The sequence below is a fragment of the Callospermophilus lateralis genome (assembly GCF_048772815.1).
Source record: "Callospermophilus lateralis isolate mCalLat2 chromosome 8 unlocalized genomic scaffold, mCalLat2.hap1 SUPER_8_unloc_1, whole genome shotgun sequence".
In the NCBI taxonomy this organism is placed as follows: domain Eukaryota; kingdom Metazoa; phylum Chordata; class Mammalia; order Rodentia; family Sciuridae; genus Callospermophilus; species Callospermophilus lateralis.
The window spans coordinates 1,043,995-1,064,776 of NW_027510150.1; the positions used below are offsets into that span (position 1 = coordinate 1,043,995).

The 20,782-nt window shown below is 35.7% G+C and overlaps 1 pseudogene; it reads left to right on the forward strand.

The window, feature by feature from the left end:
- The window catches only part of LOC143385795 (broad substrate specificity ATP-binding cassette transporter ABCG2-like), a 37,834-nt pseudogene that overhangs the window by 6,817 nt on the left and 10,235 nt on the right, over window positions 1-20,782 (forward strand).

Sequence of the window (20,782 nt, forward strand, 5' to 3'; positions counted from 1 at the left end):
AAAGAAGGTGTAAGTAAGCCTTTTTGGCTGCATTTTAGTATGCTTTTTAAAAATCACATGTGTTGGTTGTGCATGGTGGTGCACTCCTCTAATCCCAGCAGCTTGGAAGGATGAGGCAGGAGGATCATGTGTTCAAACCATCCTCAGCAAAAGCGAGGTGCTAACCAACTCAGTAAGTTGCTGTCTCTAAATTAAATACAAAAGATGACTGCAAATGTGACCCAGTGGTCAAGTACTACTGAATTCAATCCCTGGTACCCGGCCCCCACCCCACAAAAAAAATCACGTGAATTTGCTATGCATTTCCTGTCTGATGCTAGGTAATATGGATAAAATCAATTTAGACTAGCATATGGTTTTAATCCAAGGACCAGGAAGTCTTATTAAATTCAGCTTTAACAACATGGCATGATGAAGTGATCACAATATAGCAGTCCATCATATTATGAACTAAAGTGGAAAGAAGATAAGGGAATAATGTTAAAAGTGAACAGAAGGATCTGAAGTTCTCAGGGAGATCATGCATCAGAGATAAAGAAGACTGTTGCCTGGGCTGGGACCATGAAGTTGAGGGTCACAGGGAGTCTATATTGGATAAGCCAATAAATTTTGCTTTAATGATTTTGGAATGACTTATAGCACATGAAGAAAAGGATGCTAAGAATTTCTATGTGTGTGCACCTACACAAACACACACATATGTTAAACCATAGAAGTTTTTGACAAGTTTAATTTTTAACTTGAACAGAATCTGGATTCTGAGGAGGTGAGAGATGTGGCCTTTGTAGGAAGGAAAAATCTCTGAACTTGTGTGTCCTTTTATAGGTTGTTAGATATATTGGCTGCAAGGAAGGATCCAAGTGGTATATCTGGAGATGTTTGGGTACATGAAGTACCTGAGGATTCCAATATACCACATAATACAGGCTATGTGGTACAGGTAAGTATTGGTGATTTTGCCTTTTAGGTTTCCCCTGTTTCTGTATGTGCAAGAGACTGTGCTTATAGTTTTACATGCTTCCAATTGAAGATGCTCAGTACCAACTTTATTTATACCACCTTTACATAATCTCCTTTAAGATTGAGGTAGGAGTCAAAAGGAGAGGCAGAAAGAACCTGGAATATAGACTTTTAGGCAGTGGTATCAATTCTAGATTTTATATCATTTCCAAAACCATCTACTGTTGTCTTTTTGGCTCTTCATTCACCTCTCTTCTTCTTCTAGTATGACTTTAGCAACTCCTCATAGAAATCATTTTGTAAATGTCTAGAAGTCATCATAATTATGAGTGCTCCACCTGAGTATGCAAATAACTTCCCTTGGGCTCTAAAGCTGTCTGTATAGAATTTCTGAAATCCTTAGAGTTGAAACTTTACAATAGCTTTTTTTTTTACCAACTTTCCTTTGGGTTTATTTTATTTATTTATTTATTTAGTTGTTGATGAATCTTTATTTTATTTATTTATACGTGGTACTGAGAGTCGAACCCCATGTCTTACACATGCTTGGCGAGCGCTCTACACTGAGCCACAACCACAGCCCTGGTTTTATTATTTTCATATTTTAAGTTACATACACAGAAGTGATGGTCTTAGAGTGTTTCTCAATGAAATCACATTTGCCTTCAGGATGATGTTGTGATGCACACACTGTCTGTGAGAGAGAACTTATGGTTCTCAGCAGCTCTTGGGCTTCCAACAACTATGACAAAACAGGAAAAGAAGGAGAGGATCAACAACATCATTAAAGAGTTAGATCTGGAGAAAGTGGCAGATTCCAACGTAATGTGTAAAATCTGATAGAATCATAACCAGGAAAGAGGAGCTCAGAAGTTTCCTAATGTGTATGGTGTCAAAACTGGCTGCTTTCTGTAGTGATGAGAAAGATAACTAGTTACATAGTATGAAGAGGGAAATATGTGGGGAACAATCTTAACTGTGGTCTAGTCCTGAAGAAGGAGTAGGTCTATGTGGAGAGAGCCCCTCACATGGCCATTTCCATGGTCCTCCCACCCCCATTGTTGAAGACACAGGTTGTTTGATGTCTTTGCACTGACTTTTCTTGTTCTTCTTTTTCCTCTTTTGCTGCTCTTCTCCAACTCTTCCTCCAGGAAATATTGTTACATGTTTTTTGAGGTATACTTCTGTATTTCATAAAGGAAAAGAATCCAAGTATTCTTTTTTAAATTATATGGAACACTGGATTCATTTTAACATAATTATAAAAGCAGAGAATATAATTTGTTCTGGTTCATTCCCCGGTACTTCACTTTTCTTCCCCTCACTCTCTCCCCTGTTCCTATTCCTCTACTCTACTGATCTGTCTATTTACTTACAGTATTTTTAGCATTATTTCTTTGTGTGTGTGTGTGTGTGTGTGTGTGTGTGTATAAATATATATATATGATGGTGCTGAGCATATATATATATATACACACACACACACACACACACACACACACACATATATGGTGCTGAGAATCAAAATACAGCTGTAATATATTCATATATGTACATAAAAATGTTTGGTCAGATTCATTCCATTGCCTTTTCTTATCTAATTTTTCCTCCCTTCACTTCATTCCACTTTGTCGACTCCACTGAATTTTTCTATAGTTTTATCCCCTCACCCTTTATTCTGAATTAGCTTTCATATATCAGAGAAAGTAATCAACCCTTGTCTTTTTGGGGGGTTTGGCTTGTTTCGCTTAGCACGATATTCTCCAGCTCCATCCATTTACTGGAAAATGACACAAAATTGTTCTCTTTATAGCTGAGAAATACTCCATTGTGTGTGTGTGTGTGTGTGTGTGTGTGTGTGTGTGTGTGTGTGTATATATATATATATATATATATATATATATATATATATATATATATATATACCATTTTTTCTTTACCCATTAATTTTAAAGGGTATTAGTGATTTCCAGGTATTAGCAATTTTGCCTTTTAGGTTTCCCCTGTTTCTGTCTGGGCAAGAGCCTGGGCTTATAGTTTCATTCCATAACTTGGCTATTGTGAATCATCTGCTATAAACATTGCTGTGCATCACAGTAATATGCGGATTTTAATTCTTTTTGATATATAACAAAGAGTGAGACAGCTGATATATGGTAGTTCTATTCTTTGTTTTTTTGAGAAATCTCCATACTCCAGAGTGTGAAATAATTTGGAGTTCCACCAACAATGTATGAGCTCACCTTTTTCCCCATATCATTGCCAACATTTATTGTTATATTTATTCTTGATAATCACCTTTCTGACTAGAATGAGATTAAGTCTCTGTGTAGTTTTAATATGAATTTCCCTAATTGCTACAGATATTGAACATTTTTTCATGTATTATTTCTTTTGAGAAGTGTCTATTTAATTATTTTGTCCATTTAATGATTGGTCCATTTGTTTATTTTGTGTTAAGTTTTGGGGGGTTATTTGTATTTCCTGGAAATCAATTCCCTGAGAAGTAGGTAAGAAATGTTTTCTCCCTTTATGAGGCTCTCTCTTCAAATTCTTAGTTCTTGGCTGTTCAGAAACTTTTAAATCTGATACCATCTCACTTATTGATTTTGAGTTTATTTCTTGTGCTCTAGGAGTCTTAATAAGAAAGAGGTTTTCTGTGCCAATATTTTGGAGTGTTGGGCCATCATTTTGTTCTAGCATGCGCAGGGTTTCTAATCTAACACCTAGTTCTTTGATCCACTTTGAATTGAGATATGTGCAGGGCAAGAGGTAGGATCTAAATTTAATTCTACTCCTTATGGACTTCCAGTCTTCTTGGTGCCATTTGTTGAAGATATTGTCTTTTTTCCAATATATGTTTATGGCATCTTTTTCTAGTATGGGATAACTGTATTTCTGTGGCTTTGTCTGTGTCTCTCCTATTCCATTGGTCTTCATATCTGTTTTTGTTGGAAGCCATGTATGAATTATGATAAATTTTGTGTTTGTTTGAGGCAGCATAAGGCAGGGAAGCTGCTTTTCTGGGAACTCCTGGGTGAAATTCCTTGGTTCCAGAGCCCAGATCATGCTGGTGCCCTGCCTTAGCTCACAGCCATAGGATCAAACACAGCCCTTGGGAGGTGGGTGTAACCACCTAAGCACTAAACAATCTGTTTTCCCCCCACACTTATCCTGTTTTTCCTGATGAAATTACTTACTATGTCCTTTGATCTTTACCACTATACATAAAGTAAGCACAGGTTTTTCTCTTTATTAGGGTAAGACCCCATCAGGTGTGTTCCACCCATCAAGCCACACTTTGAAAATATATATAATTCTTACCTATTGTTTTTGTTTAATATTACTTTCCTAGATTTTATTTACAGCTGGTCCACACCTCTCATAGTTACCCACTCCCTCCCCATTCAGGTTGTGAGTGAGATTTGTGGTGCATGTAACATGCTGTTTTTGTTACTATAGCTCTGAAGTATTATTTAAGGTCCAATATTGTCATACCTCCTGCTTTGCTTTGCTTTCTCAGGATTTCTTGGGCTATTCTGGGTCTCTTATTTTTCCAAATGAATTTTATAAGTGCCTTTTATAATTCTTTGAAGAGTGTCAGTGAAATTTTGATGAGAATTGCAGTGAATCTGAACATTGCTTTTGGTAGAATGGCCATTTTGATAATATTAGTTTTGCTTGTCCAAGAATATTCAAGGTCTTTCCATTTTCTTTTTTTGACATATCATACCTTTGAACCAAATGGGGTATAATTTCTCATTTTTCTGAGATCTTCTTCAATTTCTTTCTTTAGTGTTCTGTAGTTTTCATTGTAGAAGTTCTTTTGCCTCTTTTTTCAGATTGATTTTTGAAGCTATTGTGAATGGGTTGTTTTCCTAATTGGTTTTTTAGCCAATTTAACATTGATTATAGGAATATGGTTGATTCATGGGTGCTGATTTGTATCCTGCTATTTTGCTGAATTCATATATGAGCTCTTGAAGTCTTCTGCTAGAGTTATTTGGTCTTCTAAATATAGGATTATGACATCATTAAACAGAGATAATTTGAGCTCTTCTTTCATATTTACATGTCTTCAATTTCTTTCTCTTGCCTGATTGCTCTGGTTTGAATTTCAAGGTCTATGTTGAATAGGAGTGGGGAAAGAGGGCATGCTTTGTTCCTGTTTATAGAGGAAATGCTTTCAGATTCTCTTCATTTAATATAATGTTGGCCTTAGTTTGGTCACATATAACTACAGATAGAAAAAAAATTATCTCAACATTGTAAAAGCTATATGTCAATATCTTTAAGATTTTATAGTTCATTGGAGTAGAAATTTTCAAAATAGTTTCTGATGATTCTATGGATTCAGTAGCATAAAGGTTGATATTTCCTTTTTCATCTCAAATCTTATTTGCATTTTTCCCCTTTTAATTTAGTTAGTTTAGCTAAACATTTATCCTTTCCAAAACCAACTCTGTTTCATTGATCTTTTGAAAATTTTTGAATTCACAATTTTATTGGATTCTGCTCTCACTTTAATTATGTCCTATCGTCTAATGATTTGGGCATTGGTTTGTTGGTTCTTGTTTTCCTATGGGCTTGAGATGTAATTTTAGATTATTTATTTGTTACCTTTCTATTCTGTTAATGTATTAGCTCAATGCTATGAACATTCCTTTTAGAGCTGTCTTCATACCATCACAGAGAATTTGATATATTTTATCACTCTTCTCATTTACTTCTCAAATTTTTTAATTTTTCCCCTGAGTTATTCTTCTATCCATTCATCTTCAAAAGTGGTTTATTTTATCTGCTGGTGTTAGAGTGGTTTCTGCTTTTTACCTTATTTTTGATTTCCAATTCATTCTGTTGTGTTATAGTAGAATTCAAAATATTATCTCTATTTTATTGTATTTGCAAAGATTTGGTCTGTGACTGAAAAGGTGGTCTGTTTCAGAAAATTTCCAATGTGCTCTTGACGAAAGTGAATTCAGTTATTGATGGATAAAATATTCTGTTAATGTCTTGTAGGTTCATGTATTAATGGTATTTTTTAGTTCTCTACAGAACTAGAATCTTTACTTAGCTTATGTTTGGTTGATCTATCCAGTGTTGAAAGAGGAAATTTAAAGTCACCCAGTGTCATTGTATTGTGATCAATTTGATTCTTAATATTGCTAAGGGTTTGTTTCATGTATGTAGATGCTCTGTTGTTTGAGGCATTGATCTTTTTAATCATTATCTTCTTGATATATGATTCCCTTTAGTAGTATGAAGTAACTATCTTCGTCTTTTCTAATTAATTTTGTCTTAACATACACTCAATCTGATATTGGAATAGTTATGGCTGATTGTTCGTGGTTATACTTTAATGATATATCTTTTCCCATTCTTTTACCTTATGTCTATGGATATATTTGCCTCTGAGGTGAGTCTCTTGCAGACAACTATTGTTGGGTCTTGTTCTTTAATCTAGTCTGCCAATCTGTCATTTTATTGAAGATTTTAGACTATTTACATTCAATGTTGTTATTGAGAGATGGTTTATAATTCCAAACATTTGATCTATTTCTCATGTTTAAAGCAGACTTGTTTTCCTTTAATTGACTTTTATTTCAGGGACTTCATTCCTATGTTTCTTTTCATTTTCACTCTTCATTTCTTCTATATGGAACATTTCATTGAATATGTCTTATAATGCAGGCTTACTAGTTATGAATTCTTTTGTTTCTGATTTTCATGAAATATTTTTATTGCATCTTTAATTCTGAAGCTTAATTATGCTGGGCATAGAAATTCTTGGTTGACACAATTTTCTTTCAGAACCTTGTTTATAGTACTCCAAAATCTCCTGGATTTTAGATTCTGACTTGAGAAATCAGTTGAAATCTGTTTTGGTTTAGTTCTAAATGTGACCAGCCCTTTTTTATTGTAGCTTTTACAATTCTATCCTTACTCTATATGCTAGGCATTTTCATTATAATGTTTCTTGGTGTGAATCTATTGTGATTTTGTATACATGGATTCCTATATGTCTCTTTGATTTGAATTTCTCTCTCATTCCTAAGGGTTGGAAATTTTTCTAATATCATTTCATTGAAAAAAAGTGTGGATGCCTTTAGCTTATATTTCAGAGCCTTCATCTATCCCAATAAATACTAAATTTGGTATGTTAGTGATATCTCATATTTTTTGAATTTTCTACTCATTCTTAACATCTTAATATTGAATTTTCTATTCATTCTTAACATCTTTATGCAATCTTTATTCTAGATTATATGTTTTGTTTTCAAGACGTAAAGATTTATCTTCAAAGTGATATAATCCATTCATGTTGCTTTCCATTGAGCTTTTAGTTTGGTGCTGCAGTCCGGCTGCAGCAAAATAACCCGGGGGGCGACGAATGACTTGTGTACCTTGATATAGCAGGAGTGAGAGCCGTTTACAGACCTTAACAGTTTGGTTTCTGAGTCTTTCACTTCACTTCTATTTGGTTCCCTTTTCGAATTTCTTTATTTTTATTGAAGTAATCTTTCACTTTCTGTATTTTTCCTCTGATTTTACTTTTTTTACCTTTTTAGGTTATATAATATTTTATCTTTTAATTTTCCATTTTTTTTCTGACATATTCTCTATGGTAGCGTCTATGGAGTCAGTTGTTGAAATATTAGGGACTTTGGGGTGATTTTTTTCTTGATTTTTTTTTCATAGCATTTCTATGCCTGCACATCTCTTGGTATAGTTCTCACTTCTTTTTTAAGAGAATGACTACTTGTGAGGTTTTTTTTTTCTTAAGAACCCTGGGATGATTTCCTATTCAGATGCTATTTTTTTTTTTTTGTCAATGTGTGACCTCTGCTGATCCTAATATCAGCACCAGTTTCAAGGATGCCACTGAACCCTATTTACTATAACCACTTCAGAGCCAAGGCTAGTATTGTTCAACCTTATAAGAAAGAAAAGCTTGTTGCTATTTTTCTCCACAGTTTCCCAAATACATATGTAAACCTTTAAAAGTGTTCTGGAATAGCTCCAATAATAGTTATTAAATTTAGTACAATTACTGTAACCATAAATGAGGGATTGGTGGGGAATTGGGGAATATAGGCCCTAAAGGATTGGAAAAGAGAAAAATTAAGAAAGAGAGAAAAGATAATTTGCAGTAAGGTACAAAGGTAAAATTGATGGATAGTGGGTATGTGAGGTAGTAGCAGATAATGCAAGAGAATGAATCAGGGGTAAGAGGAACAAGTATAAACTAGAGATATGAAAACAAAGATAAGAAGATTTATTCTTATAATACTTTAAACCATTAGATGAAATACATTCAAATGGATTGAAGGTACAATGTTGGCTATTGGGGTTAAAACACTCATTCATGCTAAAGAGTTATATAAATGATCATAGTTGATGTTAGAATTATCCATAGTAAACCATGCCAAGGTGAAGAAAAATCTTGTTAAATTTTGGTTTGGATATCAATGGGGCTTGGATAGGTAGCAGATAAACATCATTTTTTTTTCTGTGGATCTCTCCTGAGTTACCATGGCACAGGAGCCACTTTTTAGCCCCTTTGGTTGTTGTTGTTGTTGTTGAGTGATTGGGGCTGCTGTTTAAACTGATTTTATCTTTCTAGGAAGACACTTTCTTTTACTCTTACTTAGGTCCAAGCTGGCACTTTAGCGTGTTGCTTTCTTGGATTTCCAGGGGAAATGTACAAAGGTAATAGTTGGCTTCTTAGAATCATATAATCTCATTGATTTAAGTAATTTTTTTAGCTCTTTATGATATTTTAACATAACAAAAATGTAGACAAATAGTTTGATTACTCAAATGATATGATGGATAACCTAACAATGAATTACTGCCTCTATAGGGTATTACTAGTCCCTTCAATGGTCATTTGTATACCTTTTCTTTCACAATAACCTAAGGAAATGAGCACATATCTTACCTTACTGATACCATTATCGAACAAATGGAACAAGGTCTCTATATTATGAGCTGTTACATGTTTATATTTATTAATATGACCTTAATTGTTCCCAAAAGCCTTTTTCTCTGCTTATAATAATTATATAAAATAATATATTTCATTGTGCCATACTTACACATTTATATAATACTTTGATCAGGTACCCAAATGTCTTTTAAAGTTCAGTTCTTAATAGAAACCATTCAAGGGTTGTGTATTTTGTACTTCCTACCTCCCCTAAATCTTCTTTATCCCCTCCCCACACATTTACTGGCTGCAAATATTGTGCCACTCACCTTGTGAAATATTCCCGGTTCTGGATTTTTCTGAAAAGATGAGTGAGCAATTCTGAGGTAAGTTACATATAGAAAAAATCATTTTGGGGAAAAATATGAAATTTAAAAGATGCTAATATGGTATGTTGAAAATTATATGCTCCTGGCTCCAAGGTGACTATCTTCTTTTCAGTCCAGTTGGGATATTTTGTAGATGTAGTGTGTCTGTATGAGACGTTCAGAATACACTAAAAGATCATTGTAAGTAGTTTCTTTTTCTTTTCCTTTTTTTTTTTTGTTGTTGTTTTATTTATTTATTTTTTTTTTGTACCAAGGATGCTTAAACACTGAGCCACATTTCAGCCCTTTTTTATATTTTATTTAGGGATCGGTTCTCGCTAAGTAGCTTAGGGCCTCATTAAGTTGCTAAGGCTGGCTTTGTACTTGAGAACATCATTCTGAGTCTCCCTAGCCACTGGGATTACAGGCATACTACACTGTGCCAGGCTCTCCTTTATTAAATATATTTCCCTACATCATAGTTTTCTTTTTGGTTTGGTTTGATTTTTTAGTGTTTTTAACTTACTCTCTTAAAATATTTGTCAAGGCATGCTCAGGACTATTAAAAGAATGAGATTCAAATCAGGTGACTACTCTGCACTGAGGCTTAGCTTACACATGGGGTTAGAGAAAAACTTTTTTCCCCCAGATGTCATTTATTTCCTGCTCAGAATAATGAGGAAAATGAAGTAAAGTGTCTCTAACAGGAATGGTACTGGTTAATTCACCAAATAGCAGTGACCATGGAAATTCTTGGACATGATAATAATTCGTCTTTTAGGTGGAATCTAAAGGAGAAAGAAAAAAGACTAGTATAGGAATGGAGTTGATCCTTGGTCCTCTCATCTTGTTCCTGGATGAACCCACAACTGGATTAGATGGGAAAACACTTAATGATGTCTTTACACTTCTAAAAAGGTAAAAACTATGGCAACATTTTATTTCATTCATTACTCTTTGATCACTTTTATTTTACTGGTATTTCTTGTGCAGGAGATTCAGAAGTTTTTTTTTTTTTTTTAATGTTTCTTCTTCGTAGCAGGATACAGTCAACAAACAAGAAGTGGTTCAAGAAAGATGAAGCAAGAATATAGGAAAGGAAGGCTAAGGTGAAGGCAGGGAGCTTTTTAATTAGAAGAATCAGAAAAGGCCACAATCATGTGACACATATGCTGGGAGAGAATAAGTGAGATGTGCTATAAATCAGAAGAGAGTTCGTGTTAGAAAAGGCAGCCAAGTGGCTCTGAAGCACAGCATGTCTGATGTGTGGGGAAGACCAGCAAGGCCAGAAGGACAGACCCAGAGACTATGAGGAGTGACGTTTGGTGAACTGTCACAATACCACAGACTGGAGGCTTAAACACAAAAATTAATTTTCTCATGACTCTGAAGGCAGAAATTTGAAAAGTGTATGCTGTGGGTTGTTTCTTCATTGGCCTCTCATTGGCTGCAGATGGTCACCTTCTCCCTTTGTATGTCTGTGTTTTAATTAACTCCTAACTGGACATAGTCAGATGAGAACCCTCAATACCTCATTTAAATTTAAAGACCTCTTTGAAAGCACTATGTTCAATGTGGCCACATTCTGAGGGATAGGGCTTCAACATCTGAGTTTGGGGAGGACCCAGTTTAGCCCTTCACAGGTGGATTAGGATGTTAAGTGGAGTTGGGCTGGTGGCAGAGGTCATGTAAGAAGTATGGCTTTTCCTGTCACGAGAGGAAATGGGGAGGTTTTTGAGAGTTTTGGAGCACAGCAATGGTTGCGGGAAGACTGCAGTTAGGCAAGAATGAGGGAAGATCCAGTGAAGGAGCTGATGAAGGATGATGAAGCATTATCAAGGATGGTCCTGGTGAGCAGAGGGTGGATTCTAGATCTGTTTTCAAGGGAACCAACAGGATCAGCTCAGGATTTCCACCCGTCATGGGAGGATTGAGACAATGACTGCTGACATTTGAGGCTTCAAGAAGTGGAAGAATGAAATTAGACAAATGAATTTCTTTTTATAAAAGAAGAAAAATGTGAAGAGATGTTTATAGGAAGTTTTTCAATAGTTGAGACTTAGACATCATCTTTAAAAATATAGAAACATGTTTCAAACTGAAAGGAAATATCCAAGAATAATACAAATGAAATTCTACTTTTCTCACCTGGATTTCCCTCTGTTACATTTCACTATATCTGTAGCCCCTCCTTTCCTCTCTGCTACTTACCATGTAGTTTCTTCTGCCATTATGCCCTTTGACCCCAAATACTTCCTACCAAAAACTCCAATCCAGGAGAACACACTATCATCTTCAATTCCCAGTCAATAAGCCTTTCTTTGCCAGGATCCAATTATGGCTATTCAAATCCTTTGCTAGTATGCAATCAGAGCTAGTGTGTCTGTTTCCTGTCTGTCAGAATCTCTCCAGAAATACATTTTCCTGTCTTCTTACAATCTAGAGCAATTCATGGTGTGACCCCCTGCAGGGTCCATCCCAGTGAGTGTTGCATGATGCTCAAGAATGAATGGATGCTGAGTTCTCAGTGCAACACACTTGAGAATGCAACCTGCACAGGTAATGTCAGCCTTTATCATCTAATTGTGGTACACATATATTTATACATAGATATTTAATAAAAAATATATGCATGAACAGAGATCTATAACTATTGCTGTTTTGTTATTGTGTATACATTGAAAAGCCCATGAATTCATAATAATATTTCTGACTCCAAACTAACACCTCTGTCTTACATTTAGTCTTTGCTATTTTCATGTTTGTAAGTGACTTCAGACAGAGAGATTTTGGGCTCCCATTATCTCAAAATATTTACTTACTTGCTTACTGATGTAATTTATTTGTTTATTGGAACCAATCTCCAAGTAGTTCTACTCTCTCCCTTTATGTACCATCTCTAGAAACTCCTCTGCCTCATTGTTTTAAGGTGTCAATCACACTATCTTCAAGGCTTCCCCTCTCTGTCACAACCTTGCTTCCTCTGATGCTCATAACCCTATGAGCAAGTCTCTATGCTAGAAGAGAGGAAACAGCAAGAAAGGAAGATATTTATGAGTTAGACATCACAAGTTTAAAATGCCATTTGCACATATAAGTGATGATGCCCAGTCATGGGTCTGGAGTTCAGGCCCCATTACAGAACCCATGTATGATATTTAGATTCATAGACATTTTCTTTGTGGTTTGCTCTGCCTAGCACACAGGCATCTTTCCTCATGCAGAGAGCTCTGATCAGTCCTTCCCAAACACTGCTGTGCAAGTTCATCACCTGGGGTCTGGTTGAAATGCAGATCATGTTTCTGTAGGTCTCGGGAAGGGTTTAAAATTCTTCAAAGGAGATTTGAAGAATCACTGATACTAACACTGTTAGTCCTCAGAGCACACTTTCAGTGTCAGAGCTCTCAGAAACCCCATGTCCATCTTCCAGTCCTTTCCCAGCTCCTATTGCCTATTGACTGAATTTCCATCTTTTTCTGAAGTGCTCACCATAGGCCTGTTTTGCCATCTCTGTTAGTTATCTTCTTCACCCAAAACAACACCAACACAAGAAAACACATAAACACTGCCTGTTGTGTTACATGGAACTGCTTCTTACAGTTTTGAGAATAGACTTGTTCACTTCACACTTTGTTCAGCTTGTTCTTTCACTGCATCTCTTTTCTTAGCTCGCCATCATTGGGAATTTGGATATTCTACATATATCACCTTCAAACGAGTTATCACTCTCTTTTTTTTTTTTTACAAGGAGCCATTAACTACTTCAAATCCACATTAGAATGAAATTATAGATCTTACTACCTATTTCTCCATGAGGCAGAACCCCCTTGGATACAATAGATTTATGAGGTGCTAATCAAATTATTAAATTGAAGTGATTCTTTTCTCAAAATACTTTAAAAAATTGGGAAAGTGATGTTGGCCTTTGTTTCTTCTAACCTTAAGTTAGACTTTTCCATACTGTACTATTTGTAGTCTCACAGGTCATTAACTAGTTCTTGAAAGTGGGTGTACTCAAGAGATTATCTGAGATACTTGGTAATAACATGGATTCCCTATTCCAACCATCAGAGATTGTGTACCAACTTCCCTGAATTCACTGTCTGGGTAGACTCTAGGAAAATTAATTTTCTCTCAATCTCTATAGACAATTCTAGACTGCTGATGCACCAAACTTTAAGCATATTTAATCTTTTAATAAAAGCATTGAATTTTATTTTCCTCAACTACCAAGTATGTAATGAGTTGAGATGACAAGTTTGTAAGAGAAAATCAAGTTGAACTGAGAGAAAAAACTCTACTGGCAGAAGTAAGTATTTTACCAAGAAGTGCAAGGTCCAGATGTTTAATGATTCATTATTTCCCTTTTTTACTTAGGATTTCTCAGCAGGGGAGAACAATTATCTTCACCATCCATCAGCCTTGTTATTCCATCTTCAAGCTCTTTGACAGTTGGCCTCAGAGGAACTAATGTATCACGGTCCTGCTCAGAAAGCTTTGGAGTACTTCCAATCAGCAGGTGTGATTAACCTTTTAATGCACTAGATTCGTCATTCACAGACTTCTGGAAGAGCAGAGGAGTCCACAGGAGTGCTATAGGAATGCTCTTTGATCTTACAAAGAATTAACTGGGGTGACTCCACTGGAAAACATCATTGGTCAGTTCAGTGCCAGAACTTTTTTTCATTATGCAGCACTTGCTTATGGTTCACATCTCTCTTCTTCTCCTCTCAAATTTGACTATGCATGGTGTGTGTGCTTGTGTGTGTGTGTTTGTGTGTGTGTGTGTGTGTGTGTGTCTGTGTGTGTGTGTATTTCTCATGGGCCTTTATCTGTTCTCCTTCCCAGTTATGGTGATCTTTCCCTGAAAGGTCAATAATTAGAATGTTGGACTCACAGCTACTTATTCTGTCAGTTGAAGATTTTGAAAAGTCCCAAAACATTGCCTTTTTTCAATTCGTTCTAATTAGTTGTACATGACAGCAGAATTGCATTTCAAATCATTGTACATGAATGGAGCAAAACTTTTCATTTCTTGGGCTCTACATGATGCAGTTTCAAAGTCTTCATTCAATCATATGTGTACCTAGGGTAATAATATCTGACTCATTCCATCATCCTTCCTACCCCCCACACACCCTTCTCTCATTTCCCACTACCCAATCCAAGTTCTTCCATTCTTCCCTAACCCCCACGCCTTTATGGATCACCATCTACATCTCAGAGAAAACATTTGGAATTTTTGCGGGGGGAATTACTTATTTCACTTAGCATGATATTCTCCAACTCCATCCATTTACTGGAAAATACAATGATTTCGTTCTTTAAGTATGAGTAATACTTTATTGTGTATATATACCAAATTTTCTATATTCATTAATCTGCTGAAAGGCTACTGGATTGGTTCCATAGTTCTGCTATTGTGAATTGAGTTGCTACAAACATTGATGTGGCTGTGCCCCTGTAGTATGCTTATTTTAAGTACTTTGGGTATGAAACAAAGAGTGCAATAATTGGGTTAAATGGTGGTTTCATTCCAAGTTTTCTAAGGAATCTCCATATTGCTTTCCAGCATGTTGCACTAGTTTGCAATACATGAGTATACATTTTCCCCCCACATCCTCACCAACACTTATTGTTGTTTGTATTCTTGATAGCTGCCATTCTGGCTGGAATGAAATAAAATCTTAGGGTTGCTTTGATTTGCATTTCTCTAATTGCTAGATATCTTGAACATTTTTTCATATATTTGCTGACTTTATTTTTTTCTCCAAAGTGTCTTCTGTTCCTTAGTCCATGTATTAATTGGGTTATTTGCCAAAATATTGTCTTTTAGATCATGTAACAGATTGTGGTTTCACAGTACTTCTCCTGATACATGGTCTTGTTCTGCCTTTGTGAGGGTTCATGGAGATACTGCTGCATTTTCTAGTAACATTAGATTGAAGATTTATGTCTTGAATGGTATAAGTGACCATTACTCAATAGAAAGGCTGGTCCTGAATCAAACTTAATGGGCCAAAAATTTCTGGAATGCCTTGTTCTCTTTATTTCAGATTGAATACTATGATTTCTTTAACAACTTATCTATCTGCTTAAATTTAGAGCTTTTTGGATATGATTGTAGATGCTTCCCCATGACCCCAAATAAAGTTGTAAATAGTCATTCCTATTTTATTTCTTATATAAATCACAATAGAGGAGTGCATTACATTCATATTTTTTGCATTACAATTCTTAATACACCTTTATACCACAATTTATCATATCTCTGTTTGTATATAAGGTATGTTGACACCAAATTCACATCTTCATACATAAATTTTGTATAATAATGACCGCCTCCTTCCACTATCCTTGCTATTCCCATTCTCCCTTCCTTTCCCTCCTCCCCTATTCCCTATCTAGAGGTAATTTTCCACTCATGCTCTCCCTCCCTACCCCAGTTTGAGTCATCCCCCTTATATCAGAGAAAACATTTGACATTTGTTTTTTCGGGGTTGACTAACTTCACTTAGCATAATCTTCTCTAATGCCATCCATTCCCCTGCAAATGCCATGATATTATTCTTTTTTAGTGCTGAGTAATATTCCATTGTGTATAAATGCTACTTTTTTAATCCATTCATCCACTGAAGGGCATCTAGGTTGGCTCCTTAGTTTAGCTATTGTGAATCATGCTGCTATAAACATTGATGTTGCTGTGTCCCTGTAGTATGCTGTTTTTAGGTCCTTTGGGTATAGTCTGAGAAGAGGAATAGCTGGGTCAAATGGTTGTTCCATTCCCAGCTTTCCAAGTAATCTCCATACTGCTTTCCATATTGGCTGCACTAATTTGCAGTCCCACCAGCAGTGTATGAGTGTACCATTTTCCCTGCATCCTAGACAAAACTTGTTGTTTGTCTTCATAATGGCTGCCATTCTTACTGGGGTGAGATGGTATCTTAGAGTAGTTTTGATTTGCATTTCTCTGATTGTTAGAGATAGTGAGCATTTTTTTGGATATTTGTTGATTGATTGTATATCCTCTTCTGAGAAGTGTCTGTTCAGGTCCCAGGCCCATTTGTTGATTGGATTATTTGTTTTTTTGGTGCTTATTTTGTTGAGCTCTTTATATACCCTAGAGATTAGAGCTCTATCTGATGTGAGGGGTTAAAATTTGTTCCTAGGATGTAGACTCTCTATTCACCTTATTTCTTTTGCTGAGAAGGAACTTTTTAGTTTGAATCCATCCTATTTGTTTTTTCTTGGTTTTAATTCTTGTGCTATAGGAGTCTTATAAGGAAGGTGGGGTCTAAACCCACATGATGAATATTAGTGCCTACTTTTTCTCTATTAGAAACAGAGTCTCTGGACTAATTCCTAGGTCCTTGATCCATTTTGAGTTAACTTTTGTGCATGGTGAGAAATAGAGATTCAGTTTCATTGTGTTGCATATGGATTTCCAGTTTTCCCAGCATCATTTGTTGAAGATGCTATCCTTTCTCCAGTGCATGCTTTTGGCACCTTTGTCTAATATAAGATAGTTGTAATTTTGTGGGTTAGTCTCTGTGTCCTCTATTCTGTACCATTGGTCTATGAGCTGAGCCTGTTTTGGTGCCAGTAACATGCTGTTTTTGTTACTGTTGTTCTGTAGTATAGTTTAAGGTGTGGTATAGAAATACCACCTGTTTCACTCTTACAGCTTAAAATTTCTTTAGCTATTCTGGGTCTCTTATTTTTCCAGATGAATTTTATGATTGCTTTTTTCATTTCTATGAGGAATATTATTGGGATTTTGATCAGAATTGCATTGAATCTGTATAGTGCTTTTGGTCATATGATCATTTTAATAACTTTAACTCTGCCTATCCATGAGCAAGGTAGATCTTTATATCTTCTAAGGTCTTCTTGTATTTCTCTCATTAGGGTTCTGTAGTTTTCATTGTATAGATCTTTCTCCTCTTTTGTTGATTCCCAATAATTTTTTTTGAGGATATTGTGAATGGGGTAGTTTTCCTCAATTCATTTTCAGAGAATTTGTCACTGATATACAGGGATGCCTTTTATTTATGGGTCTTGATTTTATATCCTGCCACTTTGCTGAATTCATTTACTAGTTCTAGAAGTTTCTTGGTGGAGTTTTTTTGGGGTCTTCTATGTATAGAATCATATCATCAACAAATAGTGCTACTTTGAGTTCTTCTTTTCCTATAGTTATTCCTTTAATTTATTTCATCTGTCTAGTTGCTCTGGCCAGTGTTTCAAGAACTATGTTGAGTAGAAGTCGTGAGAGAGAGCATCCCTGTCTTGTTCCAGATTTTAGATGGAGTGCCTTTAGTTTTTCTCCATTTAGAATGATGTTGGCTTGAGACTTAGTGTAGATAGCCTTTACAACGTTGAGATAAGTTCCTGTTATCCCTAGTTTTTTAGTGTTTTGAACATAAAGAGGTGCTGTATTTTGTCAAATGTTTTCTCTGCATCTATCAAGATGATCATATGGTTCTTATCTTTAAGTCTATTGATGTGATGAATTACATTTCTTGATTTCTGTATGTTGAATCATCCTTGCACCCCTGAGATGAATCCCACTTGATCATGGTGCACAATCTTTTTGATATTTTTTATCTGATTTTCCAGAATTTTATTGAGGATTTTTACATCTATGTTCATTAGAGATATTGGTCTGAAGATTTTTTTCTTTGAGGTATCTTTGTCTGGTTTTGGAATCAGGGTGATATTGGTCTCATAGAATAAATTTGGAAGTACTCCCTCTTTTTCTATTTCCTGAAATAGACTGTAGAGTATCGGTATTAATTCTTCTTTAAAGGTCTTTTAAAACTCGGCTGTATATCCATCTGGTCCTGAGCTTTTCTTGGTTGGCAATATTTTTATGGCTTCTTCTATTTCCTCACTGGATATTGGTCTGTTTAAGTTGTGTATATATTTCTGATGCAATCTGGGCAGATCACATGACTTTAGGAATTTATCGATGCCTTCACTATCTTCTATTTTTTTAGAGTATAATGTTTTGAAATAATTTATAATTATCTTCTGTATTTCTGTAGTGTCTGTTGTGATGTTGCCTTTTTCCTCACATATGCATGTAATTTGGGTTCTCTCTCCTCTTCTCTTCATTAGCATGGCTAAGGGTCCGTCAATCTTATTTATTTTTTCAAAGTATAGTCATTAGTTTCATAAAAGGCATACCATTTCTGGTGGCATATAGAGAACAGTGGGTCAGGCATAGGATGTTATGTTAAGGGGGAAGGGTGTGAGGGTATGGGGTTAATCTAACTTAGCACCTTTGGAGGAGAACTCTAATGAATAGACAGGGGGCAATTTATGGAAGAATGTATAAATTCAAACATATATATATATATATATAAATATATATATATATTTAGAGAATTACCCAAAGTATAAATCGTAAAAGTTAGGATGTTGAAAGTGGGATAGAGGGAGGAAGAGAAAAAAATAAAAAGATAGAAAGAAAAGAAAAAAAGAGAGAGGGAGAAAGTAAATAAGGAAAAAAGAGGGGGAGGGGGACATATGCAATGCCTCTATATTATATTATTCTGGTGATTCAGTTCTTAAAGTCCTATTTCATGCAAAGTTCTTGGTTTCACATATGGTCGGGTTGTGAGGACCAGAAGGGGAAGGGTAGAGGAGAATGGATGAGAAGAGAGAGAAAGAAAAAAAAAAGAAAAAAAAAAAACTCTCAGAATTTTGTTTGCTTTTCTTCCAGTAGGTGGCATTGTCTCTTCCAAGCCTGAGTCTCTGCATTCAGGGTGGTGGAGGTAGCCAGTGTGAGAGGGCTTGAGCTTCTACCTGGAACCTCCCTGCTCTTAGTCTCTCTGAGTTGGAAACCAGGGGCCTATACAGTTGCAGTTCCATGTTGATAGCTACGCCCCCCAAAACATTGTGAGAAAAAGTTTGAGTCATCACAGCTGGAGGTGGGGGAGTTAGAAACCTGGTACCTGATCAGTTGCAGAACAGTGCTGGTAGCCACACCCACCAATATATGGCGAGTAAAGTTTTCAAAGATGGATTCTGTCTGTTTCCTGCCTCTGGTGTTTGGTGAGGTGGGGGGCACTGGGGTGACCTTGTGCTGTGGTCAGAGCTCAGTCTGGTGACTGCAGCAAAGACTCTGTGTTCTGCACCACTGTGTGGGTCCGGGTCCACCTCCAATAATCATTCTTTCTTATTTTTTTTTTAATTCAATATCTGTCACTTAAAAAGAAGGAAATAAAAATAAAACACATGTGAGTATGGGGAGTCCAGGGAAGGTGAACTAAAGAGCCACAGCTCAAATTCCATTAAAAGCCCAATAACATTCTTCATAGAAGTAGAAAAAGCAATCACAAAATTCATTTGGAAAAATAAGAAAACCAGAATAGCCAAAGCAATTCTTAGCAAGAGAAGTGAAGAGGAGGCATCACAATATCAGAACTTACATTATACTTCAGAGACCTAGTAACAAAAATGGCATGATATTGGCACCAAACAGACATGTAGAGCAATGGTACAGCCTAGAAGACACAGAGACGAACCCACATAAATACAGTCATCTCATACCAGACAAAGGCACCAAAAATATACATTGAAGAAAAATAACTTCCTCAACAAATGGTGCTGTGAAAACTGGAAATCCATATGTTGCAAAAATAAATTAACCCCATATCTCTCATCCAGCACAAAACTCAACTCAAAGTGGATCAAGGACATAGGTACTAAAACAGAGGCTCTGCACCAAATAAAAGAAAAAAGCAGGCCCAAATCTCTACCATGTCAGCATAGGAAATGACTTCATTTATGAGACTCCTAAAGCATAAGAAGTAAATTTAAGAGCCAATAAGTGGAATGAAATCTAACTAAAAAGCTCCTTCACAGTAAAGGAAAGAATCAATAATGTGAAGAGAGAGCCTAAAGAATGGGAAAAAATCTTTACCATATCCAACTCAGACCAATTAAACTTCAGGATATATAAAGAACTCAAAAATCTTAAACACCAAAAACACAAATAACCTATTCAATAAATGGGCATAGGAACTGAACAGACACTTTACAGAAGAAGAAATACAATCAGTCAACAAATATATGAAAAAAAATGTTCAACATCTCTAGCAATTGGAGAAATGTAAATCAAAGCTGCCCTATGATTTTATCTCGTATCAGTCAAAATGGCAATTTTCAAGAACACCAACAAGAATAAATGTTGGTGAGGATGTAGGGGAAAAGGTACACTCGTATATTGCTGGTGGGACTGCAAATTGGTGCATCATGCTGGAAAGCGGTATGGAGATTCCTTAGAAAACTTGGAATGAAACCAGCATTTGATGCAGTTATCCTACTTCTTGATTTATACCCAAAGGACTTAAAAATCAGCCTATTACAGTGACACAGCCACATCAATGTTTGTAGCAGCTCTATTCACAATAGCTAAACTATGAAACCAACCTAGATGCCCTTCAACAGCTTGATGGATAAAGAAAATGTTGTATATATACACAGTGGAGTATTACTTAGCTTTAGAGAAGAATGA